General features: G+C 40.5%; 1 protein-coding gene across 3 annotated transcripts in view; it reads left to right on the top strand.

Moving 5' to 3' along the window:
* Window positions 1-20,795, top strand: part of USP18 (ubiquitin specific peptidase 18) — a 127,867-nt gene that overhangs the window by 72,037 nt on the left and 35,035 nt on the right. Inside the window, exons 1-2 of one of the 3 annotated variants that reach the window (XM_073621528.1) lie at window positions 2,177-2,270; window positions 7,095-7,225. The exons of 1 other annotated variant lie outside the window; for it this stretch is intronic. The gene's annotated coding sequence lies outside the window, so the exon portion shown is untranslated. Of the gene's footprint in view, window positions 1-2,126; window positions 2,271-7,094; window positions 7,226-20,795 lie in introns of those variants that run through there. One more of the 3 variants, XM_073621527.1, reaches the window with a different exon arrangement.

Consider the following 20,795-nt stretch of genomic DNA (forward strand, 5'->3'; position numbering starts at 1 on the left):
CCTAAAATGCGCACAATACGCCTGAACAAACATTTTAAAAAATCACCCAAAGATGCTCAGTTGAAATGGACGCAAAGGTGTGCATGGTAACCTATTTACATATAATAAGGCTGACTTGTAGGTACTGGAAATATCTCCTAAATCTGCAAGGTTTAGGAGACATTTACCATATACGCTTGTGTAGACATCATCGGCGAATGCGCACTGAAGAAAGGGCTCATGCCGTGACGTTATGCGACTCCGGCCAGTCACAGAGCTGGAGTCCATGGCCCGGAAGGAAGAGGGGTGAAGATGGATGCAACCACCAGCGGGCTTCGTTTGCAGGTAAGTGGCACATAATGGGCTAGTATGCAATGCATACTAGCCCATTATGCTTTTACTTTGCAGGGGGAAAAAGAGGAAGTAAAACTCATCAGGGTTCACTTCCTCTTTAAGGTTGCATTCACACCTTTGCGTTCCAGGAACGTGGGCAGAACCAAGCATTTCTGCCCACATTCCTCGTGCTTGCTGTGCTATTATTTTTGCATCCCAAATGCAGGTAGCAGTTGCGCGACAAAAGGCGCAAAAATACACCAAAACGTGCCTTGCAAAAACGCAGGAGGCTTAGACTGAATTCACACCTCTGCTTTTTGAATTATGGGATTCTGCCCTCGATTGCAAAGCACAGAGGTGTGAATGACAAATCGCAGAATGCACATTTGATATGCCATTCATTTAAATGGCACCTAAAATTGCAGTGCGGTTCTGCCGCGATTTTTGTGCTGCAATTACAGAAACCCACATCGTGTGAAGCATGTTGCTCAAAAGTAGACCCTGAACTTTTTTGGGGTGACAAGCTTCACACGATGCTGGTTGCCACCATTACAGCACTATTCGTGCCAGAACCGTACTGCGATTTTAGGTGCCATTTGAGCTTAGGTACAGACTAGTGCGATTTCAGACATCGCATGTGATTCGCACCCACACTGCAGGGTGCGGTGCAAATGTCTGAGCAATGCAAGTTCAACCATACAGTTGTATGGCTGAACTCGCATCGGATTCGCACAGAAAAAGGTGCAGGGACTTGTTTTTCCCTGCACTGAAATAGGATCATATGGGTGTTCTCACCTATGCGATCCAATTCCTGTACAAATCCACAGTTTGCACTGTGATCTGTGAACCGTTCTGTGGCTGTCATTAATAATGTATTGACACCTGCAGCGGTTCGCAGAAGGTAGTGTGAACTGCCTGCGGGAGAGAAGCGTTGCAGGAACCGGCGCTGGAATTACGCTAATTCACCGCATTGCACTAGTCTGAACCTAGGCTAAATGGCACCTCAAATGTGCATTCTGCAATTTCTCATTCACACCTCGGCGCTTTGAAATCGCGGGCAGAATAGTGGCAAATCTGCCTGCGATTCAAAACGAAGCCTTACACACGATCCGAAAATCGGAACGAAAAATACCGCTTTCGACGCGATCGTACGATAATCGGATCGTTAGTACAGGGCTTTCGAGAGCCGATCACGACAATTCATCCGATATTATTCGATCGGACAAGCACGAAAATCTTCCCCGTACGATACCAGATCGTACGATTTTCGTTTAATCAGTACAGTTGTCGTCCGAAAATACAATGCAATACAAATACATTACAACACATGACATCACTTCCGATTTTTTTTTTTTTCCTGTCGTACGAGAATTTTCGTGACTTTAACCTATGCAATTTCTACTTGCGATTATTAAGCGAAAAAAGTCGTACGATCTGTCGTACGATATTCTGATCGTGTGTACGGGTCATTATTGCCTGAAAAAAAAAAAAAAGGTGCAGGAGCTACTTTGGCGCGTTTGTGGAGCATAAGTCAGCCCATTCACTATGCTGTCGCGTGACAAACGCATAAAATATAGCGTGAAATAAAACGCAACGCCTTGCATAGGTGTAAATGCAGCTTAAAACCCAGGACTGTCGCTGAAAACAGCAGATCTTGACAGTTGAGAAGAATATTGTCCAAGGTGGGGGCAAGAAGGGTTAACAGTTAAGGTAAGGGCCAACCGGGGTGCAGCCATGGGCACCGTATTGTCCTCAGAGGAAGTTGGGGGGCCCCTCATCTCCTCTGCGCTGAGTTTCATTTTCCTGGAACAGGAGAGAGAAATGAAACTAAGCGAGAGACATCAGCCAATGTGTGTGTGAGCGTGTGAGCGGGTGTGTTTCTGGAGCTGTATATAAAGAGGAATATGAACTCCACTGCAATACCCACTCTGCATCCTCCTGACTCCTCTGTGTGATCTGTAAGTATGGAATAATACATATATCTGCATGGAAAGATCTAGACATTGGTCATGGCAAACCATACAAGATGCAACCTGATGCTGTTCTCTGTTGTCATGCAAAAAATGTTTAAGGCGACATTGAGTTCATTGATATTGATACTGATTGCATGAATAGGAATGTGTGTATGTGTACATTTGGGTGAACCTATATCCACCGTTTGCATGTAGTGTGTGTATACATTTTATATACCGGTATATATGTATATATATATATATTTTTGTTAATTATAGTATATATTAATATATACATTTATATATTAATATATTCTACATTATAATATATTATATTTTTTATATATATTCTAACATGAGAGACGCAGCTCTTGCAATTTCAGATTTTTTGAACCAGTTTGTCCCCGGACTAATTTTCACAATCCATCCATAGGCCTATTTATTCAGCAATACATTTTTTTTATTCCATTATGATACAGAAGTCAGCCCTAAAATGTTTTAGAGACTGAAAGCTATTTCTTTTGGTGGTATTGTTTTCAAAGATTTTTAATACATTTTCTGTGTATTTTAAAGGCCGGCCAAAAGAAGTGCGTTTTGACCAGTGAACATATGAAAAACTTTTATGTTAACACTGTACCATTTATTTTGACGCCAAAATAAAGTCCATAGAATGAAGCATGACAATCTTTTCAAATGAAATGTGTATGCAAAATGCAAATCAAATTTTGTGCATGCATTTTGTTTAACAATTACACTTCACAAAAAAAAAAAAAAAAAAATAGAACAAAATGAAGGAAAACACAAAAAAAATCAGTATGAACAATAAAAAGGAAAAACTACATTTGCAAAAAAAAAGCAAAGGAGACAAAGGGTTAATGAGCGCTAGATCTGTTTTTTTTCCCACACAGTAGTTGCTGAAGAAACCCTAAAGCGATACACTTTTTTTTTTCTTAGGTTTTAAGTAAATGTATTTTCCAATTAATTCTTTCTTTAACCGCTTCAGTCCCGGAAGATTTTACCCCCTGCCTGACCAGAGCACTTTTTGCGATTCGGCACTGCGTCGCTTTAACTGACAATTGCGCGGCTGTGCGATGTTACACCACACCTTTTTTTCTCAAAATAGAGCTTTCTTTTGGTGGTATTTGATCGCCTCTGCGGTTTTTATTTTTTGGGCTATAAACAAAAAAAATGAGAGTCAATTTGGATGAAAAGCAATATTTTTTACTTTTTGCTATAATAAATATCCCCCAAAAATATATACAGCAATCAGTGCTATAAAAATGCACTGATTACTGTGTAAATGACACTGGTAGGTAAAGGGTTAAACACTAGAGGGTGATCAAGGGGTTAACTGTGTCGTAGGGAGTGATTCTAACTGTGGGGGGGATGAGTTACCACTGACATGACAGCGATCACTGCTCCCGATGACAGGGAGCAGTAGATCCCTGTCATGTCACTAGGCAGAACGGGGAAATGCCTTGTTTACATAGGCATCTCCCCATTCTGCGGTTCCGTGACACGATCGCAGGACACCAGCAGACATTGAGTCCGCGGGCACGGTCACGCTGTACGCGGCGTGCACGTGCCCACTAGCCCCGCCAATTAAAGGGCACAAACAGGTACGCCCATTTGCCCACCGCCGTTGTGTTGATGTATATTGGCGTGCAGCGGTCGGCAAGTGGTTAATAACTCATATTCATTATTATCAGTTTCCATAGGTGTGCGCAGCCTATTGCTTGAGAGTGTGCACCCCAAATGTATTAAAACATGGACGGAGTTAGTAGGGCAGTGGGCTTGTCAGTAGGGCAGTGAACAGTGTCAGTAGTTTTTTAAATTATTTTTTACAATATTTTTTAGGAACCCCATTGGGGGGCTTTTGTGAAATATCAGCAGGGGGAATTTGCTCCGCACGGGGTGATTAGGGTGTGCACAGGCACACCTGGCACCCCCCCTGCGCACGCCTATGTCGGTTTCTACGACAGCTGCAAATTGGTGCAGTGAGATTGATTTACTAAAAGTGTACAGCATATTCATTTTGCAAAAAGTGTGAATTGTCATGTAGCTGAATGGATGAAATAAAGATGTGCTGACTTCATTTAGCCAATCATGGACAAGCAAAAATCCTTTTTTTTTTTTTTCATTTTCCCTACATGGATTGGATATTCTTTGCAAAATTAATCAAATTAATTAAATGAAAATTCACTTTGCAAAGTGAACATTATTTACTCCTTTAGTAAATTAACCCATCTGTATAAAGCGTAGCACACACTACTAGTTTTTTTTTTTTTTTTTCGTTCAACCCAGCGAGCTGAATGAAAAAAAGCCTGACTGCTTAGGTTGCAGCCACTGGACTAACTATCTGATGTTAGTACAGCGATCTCCCCTGCTGTTCTATTGTGTTCTGACAGGGGGACGCCCCACTGCCAGAGCACTCTGGTCAGCGCTCTCAGTCATTGGCTGAGAACACTGATTGGGAGCCGATCAGCAGACCTTTTTTAGTCATGTCCCTTCCACACGAATGGCCGGCTTCTGTCGGATCGGCTGCAGTAAGTCCGAATGCCGGACGGTTTCTATTGAACCGGTCAATGCAGCCTGAAAAGCTGCCGTGCTTGTTTATTGAACAGACATTGGCAGAGAACAGCTGTTTCTGCCAATCATAGCTGAATTAGCTGCTGAGAGCAGCTATGACTACAGCAGGAGCTTACCTATCAAACTGACTGCAGGACAGATATCGGCGGCTACACGGAGGAGGCCACAAGGTATGCCCCATGTCCCTAAAGTGATTGTAAACTATCATCTTGTAAAACAGGGTTTCTCAACCTCTTTCCAGTCAAGGCACCCTTTAAAATTCTGCACAGTCTCGAGGCAGCCCATTCTAAAATAAAAACAAAAAAACAAAAAACAAAACTAATATTTTTACCTATTGCAACAGCATCCATACACATAAGACAACATTACAAGTGATTTATTCTTTGAAAGCAAATACACTTTTGCACACTGTTACTAACTAGTATTCCAACTTTTCTTTTTCCTCATTTCTCTGCCCCACACAGCTAACATGACCCCAGTGCTGACGTAGAGGAGCATGGGGGGGGGGGGGGGGGGGGGTCAAACAAGGATGGTGTACCGGTGTTCAATGTACTCCTTTTCAACCAATGATGTCAGTAAAAATGCCCAAGGCTGTAATGCTGCACCAAGAAAATATGTGGCTTTGTGTATCAAAAAAAAGGCAGGCTGCAAATTTTAGGCATTTTGCCAAGGCATCCCTGAAGAACCCAGAAGGCACCCTGGTTGAAAAAGGCTGTTGTGGAAATTGAATCAAAATGCAAAACATTTGTGTATAGATGTATTACAAAAAAGGTTTAGGCCTGGTTCACACCTACGCAGATTTCTGTTTACATATTCCAGGTGCAGTTTGCATTTTTCAATACACATTTTTCATCCATTGAAGTCTATGGAACCAAAAACCTGAAAAAAGTCCCTGGTCCTTTCCATAAAATGCAACATGACCCATAGGAAACCATGTTACATGGACTGTAGTGTGTTTCTGCAAAACTGAAAAAGCACTGAAAAATGCATAGGTGTGAGCCAGGCCTTATAAGTGATCACACATGCTCTGTTCTCTGCTGTATAAGAGCTGGGGGAAGAGAAAAAGCAGCACACTGATCTTCCCAGTGAAAGGCTATGAATGGGGGGGGGGGTGTCAGGACAGGTCTGATCATTGGATCATTGGAGGAGAGCAGGCTGAGTTCCCAGCATAGCTAGAGAACTGACCATGCTTTGCTCTTATGCTTAGTGTGGTCAGTTTCTAATAGGAAAGCAGAGGGACTGGCAGGAACACCAGGGTTTTTACACGAAGTAAGCAATACAAAGAGAACAGGATACTTTTTCATACAAGTATATGGTACAGCAGGCACATATCGGGAATATAAAATACACACACACATATATATATATATATATATATATATATATATATATATATATATATATATATATTCTTTAAAGCCTCACACACAATGAGAGTAACATACCACGATGAGGGTATGAAACACTTTAACTGGTTAAAGAAGGAAAGTAACAATTTACAATATGTCTTCAATAGTGACACACACACAAGAGACAAATTGGTGCTGATTTTCCTATTTTAGGTGGTTTGAGCTATAGCGGAGATGGGAGGGAAGCCCTCTTGGGAGCTGGCACACCAAAGCTGGCCATACATGTTACAATCTGACTGTACGGTCTCCTTTAGATCTACCAACTATGTAGAGCACGATTGCCTGATTGGATACCTGTGCCATAAGGAATAGATACGATTTTTGTTTTGTATTTTGAATGTTAGTAACAAAAACAAAAATAATTAAATGGAAAGGGTCACCCCACTGAAAACTGATATTTATGGGTGCACTCACAATGCCAGTTTTAACTGATCCAGGCATAGTAACCCCCTTGGTCCAGTTCATGTGTGTAGTGTGGGTGCTACAAACCGTGCCCAGGAACAGTTAAGTGTATCGTGCCCAGGACCACTTGGAAAAGGTCCCAGTTCACTTGTTATCCGGTATGATTTGCTTCAACTGCAAAGTTTTCAAACTGTGCCAGAGCTCAAAGCTCTCCATAGATGACTGCGCACAGAAGCAAAGATCATTGTGGTCAGGTTGGCAAAGGTGATGATGTAGGTGTGTACAGGAACACATCATGTTTCTATGTATTAGAGGTTCTGGTGAGCTGCCTCTTAGGATGCCCATTGATGGCTGTTAGGGAAGTTGGGGACGTACATTCGAATGAGCAGTTTAGAAAATCTTTACTGATCTGTATTGTTCTATTATACAGGCCACCTTACCCTTAGGAGAATCCTCTCACAGAGTACAATACTGGGAGTAAAGTGTTAACCAGAACAACAGAAGTAAATGTTTCGAGAGTGCTCATTTCAGATGCCTGCAAAACCAGCAGTGTGATAGTGGGTAAGACAAATAAATTGTGGAAGAAATCACTAGAGGGATCACCATGAAGGAGGTCCCGATCCCTATATAAAGATCTTTAGTTATCACTAGAGGGATCACCAGCAGGAGGCAGAAGGTCCCGATTTCTCTCTATAGATCCTTATGCCCTGTACACACGACCGGTTTTGCCATCGTAATAAACTTCTGAAGGTTTTTCCGACAGAGTTCCGAAGGAATTCCGCTCAAGCTGTCTTCTTACACACACGGTCACACCAAGGTCCGACCATCCAGAACGAGGTGACGTACAACACGTACGACGGGACTAGAAAAAGGAGATTCAATAGCCAGTAGCCAATAGCTTCCGTCTCGTACTTGCTTCAGAGCATGCATCATTACCTGGAGGAAGGAGGTCCAGATACCCCTATATAAGTATATATACAGGGGGCTGCACATACAGGGGGTTCTTCCAAAGAAGTGGCGTTCTTAAAATAAGTGGCACTTCCGCTCTTGCTCCATCCATCTGATCATTTTGTTCTCTCTTCACAGGTAAACCTGCGTTTATATCTCCACATACCTTAAAACTGAACATTGCATGACTGCAAAAAAGCTTATTGGGTAAACCTGCGTTTATATCTCCACATACCTTAAAACTGAACATTGCATGACTGCAAAAAAGCTTATTGGGTAAACCTGCGTTTATATCTCCACATACCTTAAAACTGAACATTGCATGACTGCAAAAAAGCTTATTGGGTAAACCTGCGTTTATATCTCCACATACCTTAAAACTGAACATTGCATGACTGCAAAAAAGCTTATTGGGTAAATCTGCGTTTATATCTCCACATACCTTAAAACTGAACATTGCATGACTGCAAAAAAGCTTATTGGGTAAACCTGCGTTTATATCTCCACATACCTTAAAACTGAACATTGCATGACTGCAAAAAAGCTTATTGGGTAAACCTGCGTTTATATCTCCACATACCTTAAAACTGAACATTGCATGACTGCAAAAAAGCTTATTGGGTAAACCTGCGTTTATATCTCCACATACCTTAAAACTGAACATTGCATGACTGCAAAAAAGCTTATTGGGTAAACCTGCGTTTATATCTCCACATACCTTAAAACTGAACATTGCATGACTGCAAAAAAGCTTATTGGGTAAACCTGCGTTTATATCTCCACATACCTTAAAACTGAACATTGCATGACTGCAAAAAAGCTTATTGGGTAAACCTGCGTTTATATCTCCACATACCTTAAAACTGAACATTGCATGACTGCAAAAAAGCTTATTGGGTAAACCTGCGTTTATATCTCCACATACCTTAAAACTGAACATTGCATGACTGCAAAAAAGCTTATTGGGTAAACCTGCGTTTATATCTCCACATACCTTAAAACTGAACATTGCATGACTGCAAAAAAGCTTATTGGGTAAACCTGCGTTTATATCTCCACATACCTTAAAACTGAACATTGCATGACTGCAAAAAAGCTTATTGGGTAAACCTGCGTTTATATCTCCACATACCTTAAAACTGAACATTGCATGACTGCAAAAAAGCTTATTGGGTAAACCTGCGTTTATATCTCCACATACCTTAAAACTGAACATTGCATGACTGCAAAAAAGCTTATTGGGTAAACCTGCGTTTATATCTCCACATACCTTAAAACTGAACATTGCATGACTGCAAAAAAGCTTATTGGGTAAACCTGCGTTTATATCTCCACATACCTTAAAACTGAACATTGCATGACTGCAAAAAAGCTTATTGGGTAAACCTGCGTTTATATCTCCACATACCTTAAAACTGAACATTGCATGACTGCAAAAAAGCTTATTGGGTAAACCTGCGTTTATATCTCCACATACCTTAAAACTGAACATTGCATGACTGCAAAAAAGCTTATTGGGTAAACCTGCGTTTATATCTCCACATACCTTAAAACTGAACATTGCATGACTGCAAAAAAGCTTATTGGGTAAACCTGCGTTTATATCTCCACATACCTTAAAACTGAACATTGCATGACTGCAAAAAAGCTTATTGGGTAAACCTGCGTTTATATCTCCACATACCTTAAAACTGAACATTGCATGACTGCAAAAAAGCTTATTGGGTAAACCTGCGTTTATATCTCCACATACCTTAAAACTGAACATTGCATGACTGCAAAAAAGCTTATTGGGTAAACCTGCGTTTATATCTCCACATACCTTAAAACTGAACATTGCATGACTGCAAAAAAGCTTATTGGGTAAACCTGCGTTTATATCTCCACATACCTTAAAACTGAACATTGCATGACTGCAAAAAAGCTTATTGGGTAAACCTGCGTTTATATCTCCACATACCTTAAAACTGAACATTGCATGACTGCAAAAAAGCTTATTGGGTAAACCTGCGTTTATATCTCCACATACCTTAAAACTGAACATTGCATGACTGCAAAAAAGCTTATTGGGTAAACCTGCGTTTATATCTCCACATACCTTAAAACTGAACATTGCATGACTGCAAAAAAGCTTATTGGGTAAACCTGCGTTTATATCTCCACATACCTTAAAACTGAACATTGCATGACTGCAAAAAAGCTTATTGGGTAAACCTGCGTTTATATCTCCACATACCTTAAAACTGAACATTGCATGACTGCAAAAAAGCTTATTGGGTAAACCTGCGTTTATATCTCCACATACCTTAAAACTGAACATTGCATGACTGCAAAAAAGCTTATTGGGTAAACCTGCGTTTATATCTCCACATACCTTAAAACTGAACATTGCATGACTGCAAAAAAGCTTATTGGGTAAACCTGCGTTTATATCTCCACATACCTTAAAACTGAACATTGCATGACTGCAAAAAAGCTTATTGGGTAAACCTGCGTTTATATCTCCACATACCTTAAAACTGAACATTGCATGACTGCAAAAAAGCTTATTGGGTAAACCTGCGTTTATATCTCCACATACCTTAAAACTGAACATTGCATGACTGCAAAAAAGCTTATTGGGTAAACCTGCGTTTATATCTCCACATACCTTAAAACTGAACATTGCATGACTGCAAAAAAGCTTATTGGGTAAACCTGCGTTTATATCTCCACATACCTTAAAACTGAACATTGCATGACTGCAAAAAAGCTTATTGGGTAAACCTGCGTTTATATCTCCACATACCTTAAAACTGAACATTGCATGACTGCAAAAAAGCTTATTGGGTAAACCTGCGTTTATATCTCCACATACCTTAAAACTGTACATTGCATGACTGCAAAAAAGCTTATTGGGTAAACCTGCGTTTATATCTCCACATACCTTAAAACTGAACATTGCATGACTGCAAAAAAGCTTATTGGGTAAACCTGCGTTTATATCTCCACATACCTTAAAACTGAACATTGCATGACTGCAAAAAAGCTTATTGGGTAAACCTGCGTTTATATCTCCACATACCTTAAAACTGAACATTGCATGACTGCAAAAAAGCTTATTGGGTAAACCTGCGTTTATATCTCCACATACCTTAAAACTGAACATTGCATGACTGCAAAAAAGCTTATTGGGTAAACCTGCGTTTATATCTCCACATACCTTAAAACTGAACATTGCATGACTGCAAAAAAGCTTATTGGGTAAACCTGCGTTTATATCTCCACATACCTTAAAACTGAACATTGCATGACTGCAAAAAAGCTTATTGGGTAAACCTGCGTTTATATCTCCACATACCTTAAAACTGAACATTGCATGACTGCAAAAAAGCTTATTGGGTAAATCTGTTTGTCACCACTGTTTCAACTCCATCTGTAGCCATGCTCACATTATTTCAATGTTTATTTAGCCATTAAGTCTTACCTAAATTATGGGTTCCCTTATCTTTACAATTTTGGCCTTTTAGTCCCCTTGCAGTTTGATTGTGGTGTGAAAGTTATGCCCTGCTAGCTGTGTTGCTAATATGCCCTCCTAATTGATTAATTGCCAGATTCAACCCACACCCAACACACAGTATAAAAACAAGGCCTTCCTTACGGGGGAACACATACAGGGGGCTGCACATACAGGGGGTTCTTCCAAAGAAGTGGCGTTCTTAAAATAAGTGGCACTTCCGCTCTTGCACTTCAGCGATTTGCACAAAGCAAACTATAAAAGACTGCAGGTGACCCCATTTCCTAATCTTATCATCTTCCTCTCTGAAACATGCACTCTTTACCTCTCCTCCTTTTCACAATTGCTGCCTCTCTCCTCAAACTCTCTTTTCTACATCCCTCTGCTCCACCCCACAACCTGTACATATCACCCTCACTTCTCCCCTCCCCCTATTACTGCACTCATCACCTCTTTCTAACTCTAAGTCCACTTGCTAACATACCCCCCAGGATACTGAAGCATGTCCCCTCATACAAATCATATTCTCATATTACCTCCCTCACTCTTCTGCTTCTCCTAATCGCTGGAGATATTTCCCCAAACCCTGGGCCCACTTTATTTAACTGTGCCCAACACACCCATCACCATCACCCTACACCCTCTGGCAGTAGTCGCAATCTACACAATCTAGTCTCCATTCCTCTTCTTGCCAACACCAGCCTCACTCTCTCCTGCGCCCTCTGGAACGCCCGCTCTGTCTGCAACAAACTCACTGCTGTTCATGACCTCTTTGTCACTAATTCCTTTAATCTACTTGCTCTCACAGAAACCTGGCTCCACGAATATGACACCCCTTCTCCTGCTTCCCTCTCCCAGGGTGGCCTTCACTGGACTCACTCCCCCAGGCCTAATGGACGCAAGGGAGGTGGAGTGGGATTCCTCCTATCCCCCCAGAGCACCTTCCAGGTTATTCACCCTCCTCCCTCTTTTTCACTCTCATCATTCGAAGCCCACTGTATACGTCTATTCTCTCCCACTTCCCTAAGAATTGCTGTGATCTACCGGCCCCCTGGACCATTATCGACTTTCCTTGATGAGTTTTCTGCCTGGCTACCCTACTTTGTCTCTTCGGAAATTCCCACAATCCTTCTCGGTGATTTCAACATCCCTGCTAATACAAACATTCCTGCTACTTCTAAACTTCTTAGTCTAACCTCTTCATTTGACCTGAAGCAATGGGTACAGGCTTCTACTCACTCTGATGGCAACACTCTTGACCTTGTATTCTCTTACCTATGCACTCCATGCAACTTCTCAAACAATCCTTTTCCTCTCTCCGACCACCACCTTATTAGTTTCTCTCTCCCCCTGTCTTCCACCACCTTTCCCTCCAATCGCCTAACCGTCACCCGTAGAAATTTTCGCAACTTCAACTCCTCTCTCCTCTACTCTGCTACCGACCACCTCTATGACAAAATCTCCCCCCTGTCCTGCCCCAACCAAGCCATATCCATCTACAATAAATCTCTGTCCTCCACCCTGGACAAGCTCGCTCCCCTTACTACACGCAGAATCAGGCCTCGACCCCTACAACCCTGGCAAACAGATGACACTAAAATTCTCAAAAAACGTAGTCGCGCTCTTGAGCGTCTGTGGCACAAGACTAAGTCTCTCAAAGACTTCAACCAATACAAATCTTCCCTCCAAAAATACTATTCTTTCCTCCACACTGCCAAGCAAACCTATTTTACAACTCTTATTAATACCTTCTCATCCAATCCCCGTAAACTCTTCTCTACCTTCAACTCTCTACTTTGTCCTCCACCGCCTCCCCCCACTGATTTACTCACTGCCCAGGAAATCGCTAATCACTTCAAAAACAAGATTGATACAATCCGTGATGAAATCTCCACTCTACAGGTATCTCCCCCAGCTAAGACCCCATGTCAACAGATACAACTGACACTACCTCTATTCAAATCTACTACTCCAGACGAAGTTGCTAAACTCCTTTCTATCGCCCACCTAACTACCTGTCCCCTGGACCCTGTTCCCTCTCAAATGCTACGGTCACCCTCTGACCCCATCCTACACTCTCTAACCCACATCTTCAATCTCTCCCTCACCTCTGGCGTCTTCCCCGATGCTCTAAAACATGCACTGGTCACTCCCATACTCAAAAAACCATCCTTGGACCCTACCAATCTTAACAACCTACGCCCTATCTCCTTGCTCCCCTTTTCCTCTAAACTCCTTGAACGCCTGGTTTACAACCAACTGAGTGACCACCTCATTAAAAACAACCTTCTTGATCCCCTTCAATCTGGATTTCGCCCTCAACACTCCACAGAAACTGCTCTTTTAAAACTCACAAATGACCTACTAACTGCAAAAACCAACGGACACTATTCTGTACTCCTACTTCTGGATCTTTCAGCTGCCTTTGACACGGTTGACCACCCCCTCCTCCTCAAAAAACTTCACTCCATCGGTCTCCGTGACTGTGCTCTTCAGTGGCTCTCATCCTACCTATCCCAACGCACCTTCAGTGTCACTTACAATTCTACTTCCTCCACTCCTCTTCCCTTCTCTGTCGGGGTCCCCCAAGGTTCTGTTCTTGGACCTCTTTTATTTTCAATCTACACCTCTTCCCTGGGTCAGCTGATAGCCTCTCATGGCTTTCAATATCATTTCTATGCTGATGACACACAAATCTATCTCTCCACCCCTCAACTCACTCCATCAGTCTCCTCACGCATCACTAACTTACTAACCGACATATCTGTATGGATGTCACACCACTTCCTCAAACTCAACTTGTCCAAAACCGGGCTTATAATATTTCCTCCCCCACGTGCCTCTTCCCCTGACTTCTCTGTGAAGAGCAATGGCAAAACCATCCACCCGTCCCCACATGTCAGGGTGCTAGGTGTTATCCTAGATTCTGAACTCTCCTTTCAGCCCCACATCCAATCACTTTCCAAAGCTTGCCGCCTCAACCTCCGCAACATCTCTAAACTACGTCCCTTTCTAACCAGTGAAACTACAAAGCTCCTGATTCACTCCCTGGTTATCTCTCGCCTCGACTACTGCAACTCCCTCCTCATTGGCTTACCTTTAAATAGACTATCCCCCCTTCAGTCCATCATGAATGCTGCTGCCAGACTCATCCACCTTACAAACCGATCAGTGTCTGCTACCCCTCTCTGCCAATCCCTCCATTGGCTGCCACTCGCCCAACGAATTAAATTCAAAATACTAACAATAAGTTACAAAGCCATCCACAACTGTGCCCCCAGCTACATCACTAACCTAGTCTCAAAATACCAACCTAAACGCCATCTCCGTTCCTCCCAAGATCTCCTGCTCTCTAGCTCCCTCATCACCTCCTCCCATATCCGCCTCCAGGACTTCTCCCGAGCCTCGCCCATCCTCTGGAATTCCCTACCCCAATCTGTCAGACTGTCTCCAAATTTATCCACTTTTAGGCGATCCCTGAAGACTTTCCTCTTCAGAGAAGCCTATCCTGCCTCCATCTAACAACTGCATTATTTTCTCCATTAGCTCATCCCCCACAGCTATTACCCTTTTGTATAACTTGACCCTCCCTCCTAGATTGTAAGCTCTAACGAGCAGGGCCCTCTGATTCCTCCTGTATTGAATTGTACTGTACTTGTACTGTCTGCCCTAATGTTGTTGTAAAGCGCTGCGTAAACTGTCGGCGCTATATAAATCCTGTATAATAATAATAATAATAATATAAGTCTTTAGTCATCACTAGAGCGATCATTACCAGGAGGAAGGAGGTCCAGATACCCCTATATAAGTCTTTAGTCATCACTAGAGCGATCATTACCAGGAGGAAGGAGGTCCAGATACCCCTATATAAGTCTTTAGTCATCACTAGAGCGATCATTACCAGGAGGAAGGAGGTCCTGCTTTCTCTATATAAATCTTTAGTCATCACTAGAGTGATCATCAGCAGGAAGAAGGAGGCCTGGATACCCCTATATAAGTCTTTAGTCATCACTAGAGCGATCATTATCAGGAGGAAGGAGGTCCTGCTTTCTTTATATAAAGCTTTAGTCATCACTAGAGTGATCATCAGCAGGAAGAAAGAGGCCTGGATACCCCTATATAAGACTTTAGTCATCACTAGAGCGATCATTAGCGAGTGGAAGGAGGTCCTGATTTCTCTATATAGATCTTTAGTCATCACTAGAGTGATCATCAGCAGGAGGAAGAAGGTCTGGATACCCATATATAGATCTTTAGTCATCACTAGAGTGATAATCATCAGGAGAAAGGAGGTCCAGATACCCCCTATATAGATCTTTAGTGAACACTAACAGAATCATCATCAGGAAGAAGGAGGTCCTGATTCCCCTAAAAAGATTTTTAGTTATTACTAGAGGGAATCCCAGCAGGAGGAAAGAGATCCTGATTCCTCTACTGTATATAGATCTTTAGTTATCACCAGAGGGATCACTAGCATGAGGAAGGAATTCCGGGCCATCAGAACCACAGGCTGTGGATTAGGTTTTTCATAAATACCAGATTACTATTGGATTTGTTGGAATGGAAACTAGGCAGATATGTTCCCTCAATGTATTTCCATGCTGAGTTTTAGAATTGACATTCTATCACAATGGGAATATGTCATTGCTGAGGCCTTTACTGCCCAGTCAGCTGTCTTATGTCACATTCTGTCTCCAAGCTCCTGAGTGTGTTGGGTGTGGGGTCAGGCAGTTGTGATTGATTTGCACATTTATGTTTGTATTGCACATTATTCACTTTTAGCGCAGATATTTCTTTTTACAAGTTTAGTTGTGTTTTTTTGTAACTGTCAGACTTAATCTGATCTCTGACCTGTTTATTTTTAGTTTAGGATAGAGTGGAGAGGGGTTAGAACACCTGTCCGGTTTTTATTGCTACCTGTGTCCCAGTTAGGGAGATTCACCCTCTCTGGTTGTCCTGTTTACCATTATCACAGAGGGTGAAAATAAATCCCAAATGTTGGACTGTCACCAGAACAGGAAAGAGGGGGACTCTTCGAATGGGGACATTTGTTCTGGTGACAACCAAGGATTGCCTCACTTTGGAGGGATTTCCTCTCACTTCTTCTTGTGGCTATGGGGCAGCAAGTGAAGAAAAATCTCCTCAATTGAGACACAGATCGAAAAAAAAAAAAAAAACTGACGTGCTATAACCCTCCCCTAAGCTGGCCATACAGTAGCACAAATCTTCTAAAAACAATACATTTTATTGGGTCAAAATGATGTACTTTCAACCACAGTGATAAGAAAATTCAATGGAGCAGGATGGAAACTTTTTCTCGAACAAATTTCTAATAGTGTATATGATTTATGTTTGGAAAAGTCCATTGGTTCCAAAATCGAATGTTAAAAGCAAAGAAAATTTTAAAGTACGACATTTGTCAAGTCATCAAATGTACTGAAAATCGTAGTATGAATATTCGTATCAACACGACAATGATTCTGGATAAAATGAGAATCACGATTTTTATGCTTAGAATAAAGATCACGATTCTCACTGCGTAACATCATCTTTCACATTATACAAAAAATTTGCCTAACTTTACTGTTTCGTTTTTTTTTTTTCCAAAAAATTACTTTTGAAAGACCGCTGCACAAATACAGTGTGACATAAAATATTGCAACAACCGCCATTTTATTCTCTAGGGTCTCTGCTAAAAAAAAAAACATAATGCTTGGGGGTTCTATGTAATTTGCTAGCAAAAAATACAGATTTTAACTTGCAAAAAACAAGTGTCAGAAAAGGGCTTAGGCATGAAGGGGTTAAACTGCCCTCATTTACAGACCGAAGTTCATCCCTTTGATCTAAAAGAACCAAATTATACAATGTTTCTTTTTATCTCAGTGCTGAGCAATGTTGTGATGAACTTTGCCAGTGTTCTGTCAAAATAGCCAACTCGTTGAAATCTCAAAGCACGTCACTTCCGGTTACTCTCCAGCATCAGTAAATAAAGATTTTGATGGCTGTTGATAAAACAAACAGCGTATACACTACGATACATGACGATTTGGCTGTTTTCACAGAGCAGTGGCTAAGGAAGAAAAAGTTGTCGCCACCTTGAAGGCAGCCATGTTGTTGGTTAGTAGCGGGCAGACTAACAATGTCCACTCATTATAGCATGTACCATTGTGTATACGCTGCCGGTGTTGTGTCAAAACAGCAAACTCATTCAAATCTACAATTACTGATGCTGGAGAGTCACCGGAAGTGACGTGGTTGAAAATTTGGACGAGTTGGCTGTTTTGACAAAACACTGGCTGTAGACATGTGCAGTTTGTTTGGTTCCGAATTGAAATTCGGACAAATTTTTGTTTTTCGGAAATTCGGATGTAACCGAATTTCCGAATTACAATAGTAACAAATTTAAAATGAAACCGAAATAACGAAAATAAAAATTTGGACGAAATTCGCATTCAAATCCATTTGAATAGTTTTCAAATAAATTTTGAATAGTTTTGGAATTCGAATAGTTTTCCAATTTACAAAGAGAATAGAATAGAAAATAGAAAAAGAATATAACCATCTTCCGAAATTTGAATAGAATAAATTTGAATTTGAATAGAAAAGAATAGAATAGAATAGAATAAACAAATAGAAAAAGAATAGAATTAAAGAAAACAGTAGAATAGAATAGAAAGAATATAACCAATAGAATCAATTTGAATTTTAATAGAATAGAAAAGAATAGATTAGAATAGGAAGCTGGATATATTCTTTGTATTCTATTCTATTCTACGTTTTTTTATACACTATTCTGTTATTTTCTATTCTATTCTTTTATATTCTATTCAAATTTGAATTGATTCCATTTGAATTTTGGGAAATGGTTATATTATTTCTATGTTATTCTATTGTTTTTTAATTATATTCTTTTCTATTCTTTTCTATTTCAATTTCAGAAGATTGGTATATTGTTTCTATTTTATTCTATTCATTTCTATTCCATTATATTCTATTCTTTTATTTTCTGGTGTATTCTTTTCTATTATAGTTTTTTTCTATTCTATTCTCTTATTTTCTATTCTATTTTATTCTCTTTGGAAAATGGAAAACGATTCGAATTCCAAAGCCATTCGAAATTGATTAGAAAACTATTCGAATTTGAAAACTATTCGAATTCCGAAAATTCGAATACAAGTAAACAAAACTAATTCTGAAAACAAATTAAAGGGATTAAACGAATTTAACTAAACGAATTTATGTAAATAACGAATCGAAGGAAACAAATTTCTTAGTTCTGCACATGTCTAACCGGCTGTCTTCTTTTTTTTTTCTTTGACAGCTCTGAGCAGAGAACGGCTGCTCTTTTATATTCTTTTCTATTTTATTATATTTTTTCTATTCTAATCCTTTATTTTCGATTCTATTATTTATTCTCTTTGGAAAATGAAAAACTATTTGAATCCGATAACTATTCGAAATTGATTTGAAAACTATTCGAATTTCGAAAATTCTAATCGATTTAAATACGAATAAACAAAATTAATTCCGAAAATGAATTAAAGGGATTAAACAAATTTATGTAAATAAACGAATCGAAACGAAATGAAACAAAACAAATTTTTTCGTTCTGCATCGGCTGTCTATTTTTTTTTTTTTTTCTGTCTTTTTTTTTCTTTGACAGCTCTGAGCAGAGAATGGCTCTGCACTTGTTACATGAATCGTGGTAATGCCGGATTAAGATCGTGAAGGAGGTTGAATCGAGATTGCGATTTTTGTAACGATTAATCGTGCAGCTCTATTTTACTTTAACCTGACATTCACCAAACATTCACTGTAGGTGAATCTTCATGGTGCATGTGATTTTAAATGGCAGTGATTGTTTCACCACCAGTGAATGTCTGGCCAATATCACCTTCACTGCTTTCTAAAGGTATCCTTTAGTATTTACATCCTAATTTTCCAGTAAGAAAATGTTCCTTTGTTAATCTATTTGGCGGGGTTGCATGACACAGAAAACAATACAATCGTCAGACTTACTTTCATGCATGTGACATATTTAACATGAATCATTTCCTACATCCTGAGTGCATTTATTGGTCTAGAGATAAGGACTGTTTGAATAGCTGGAATTAGTCAGTGCACCAAGATAATCATAGAGGGGACAGAAATGACAGAAAGAGATTTTTATATTATTGAACCAGTTTTAGGAAATCAATACAGAAAAAGAAAGTGGGGCGCGATCTCTGCAATGCATTTATTTCCTGTTATCCCACAGAAGAGAATGGCCAACCTTCACATGTGAGCTGTCTTTAGTCTTAGGACTCGTTTACACTTGTGTTTGGGGGACAGAAAAATAAAATAAAAATGATGTGCACTTGAGCCGCGGTATTACCACCCCTCAACCTCTCCTCCTTACCTGCAAAGTGAACTGTACATATGCCGCAGCTGTGATGTTCTGCAAAAATTATCCTCACTGTTGCAATCAGTGGGCTGTACCACCTGATGCAGATGACCAGTTAAAATGATAGGGGGCGCCCTGTAGCCATCCCTCAACTGAGTGCAATGTACATGGTTGCAGTGTGCTGGTGCAGGGTGTAAGGGGTTAAAATGGAGGGTGAGGAAGCAATAAATCACCTCCTCACCGCCTGTCAAATGCCCTCTGAAGAGTGATCTGAACATGGATCACTCTTCAGAGAGCAATGCAACACGTAGGGCCAGTTCACACCATAGAAACGCAGTCCGGATGTGTTCCAGATGCTTTTCTGCATGCACAATTTTGATGTGTTTTTGATGCGTTCCAGTGCGTTTTTGGTGGGTTTAGGTGCGTTTTTGATGCTTACAGTGCATTTTTCCCCCTCTTTTTTCTTATCCTTAAATAAAGACATGTGTGTCCCAGTACGTTTTTGGTTCGTTTAGGTGCGTTCCAGTGAGTTTTTGATGCATTTTACAGCGTTCCAGTACAGTCCAGTCCAGGAAAATTGCAGCATGTTCTACTTTTTTTTTTTCTGGAACTGGAACGCACTGGAATTGCAAGCACTGGTGTGAACTATGCCATTGAAAACCATATAACCTACTTTCCATGCGTTTTTGAGGCAGAAAAAAAACTGCATGTGGTGTGAACTGGCCCTTACAGGCCTTGTTCTCCCCCCCCCCCACCTTTGACTGGACAGTGAAAGGAGAACCAGCAGACTAATAATAGTCACTCCACTCTCTCCTCCTATCAGCATCTCTCTTATTAGCACATAAGTACTTCTCCCTCTCCCAGTCTGATCTCTGCTGTACAGGGACTGCAAGAATCTGATACATTTCCATTTTTGTGGTGTGTTAGTGCATTGACGCTGTGTTGACATGCATTATGTCGCACAATAACGTGAATTTCATTAATACAGCCTATTGAAATAATGGGCTGCCAAAGCATCCTAACATGTCATAAATCAGACATAGACTATTGGTGACAATGCAATACAAGTGTGTTTTCTTAGTGCATTGGGGTTACATTTGAAATGCATGGCACTGCAATCCGGCAACACATATACCATGCAATAGTGTATATGGGCCCTGAACGATGTTTATTGATACAGATCTGCATTTATAGCTTTAATATCTGCTTAAAGTTCAGCTTTAAATGTACCAAATTAAGGGCCCATTTGTAAGGGCCGGCATAAAGAATATATAAAACAATAAGTCTGAATCAGATTGAAATGT

This window comes from Aquarana catesbeiana, linkage group LG03 (assembly GCF_042186555.1).
Source record: "Aquarana catesbeiana isolate 2022-GZ linkage group LG03, ASM4218655v1, whole genome shotgun sequence".
NCBI classification, from domain to species: domain Eukaryota; kingdom Metazoa; phylum Chordata; class Amphibia; order Anura; family Ranidae; genus Aquarana; species Aquarana catesbeiana.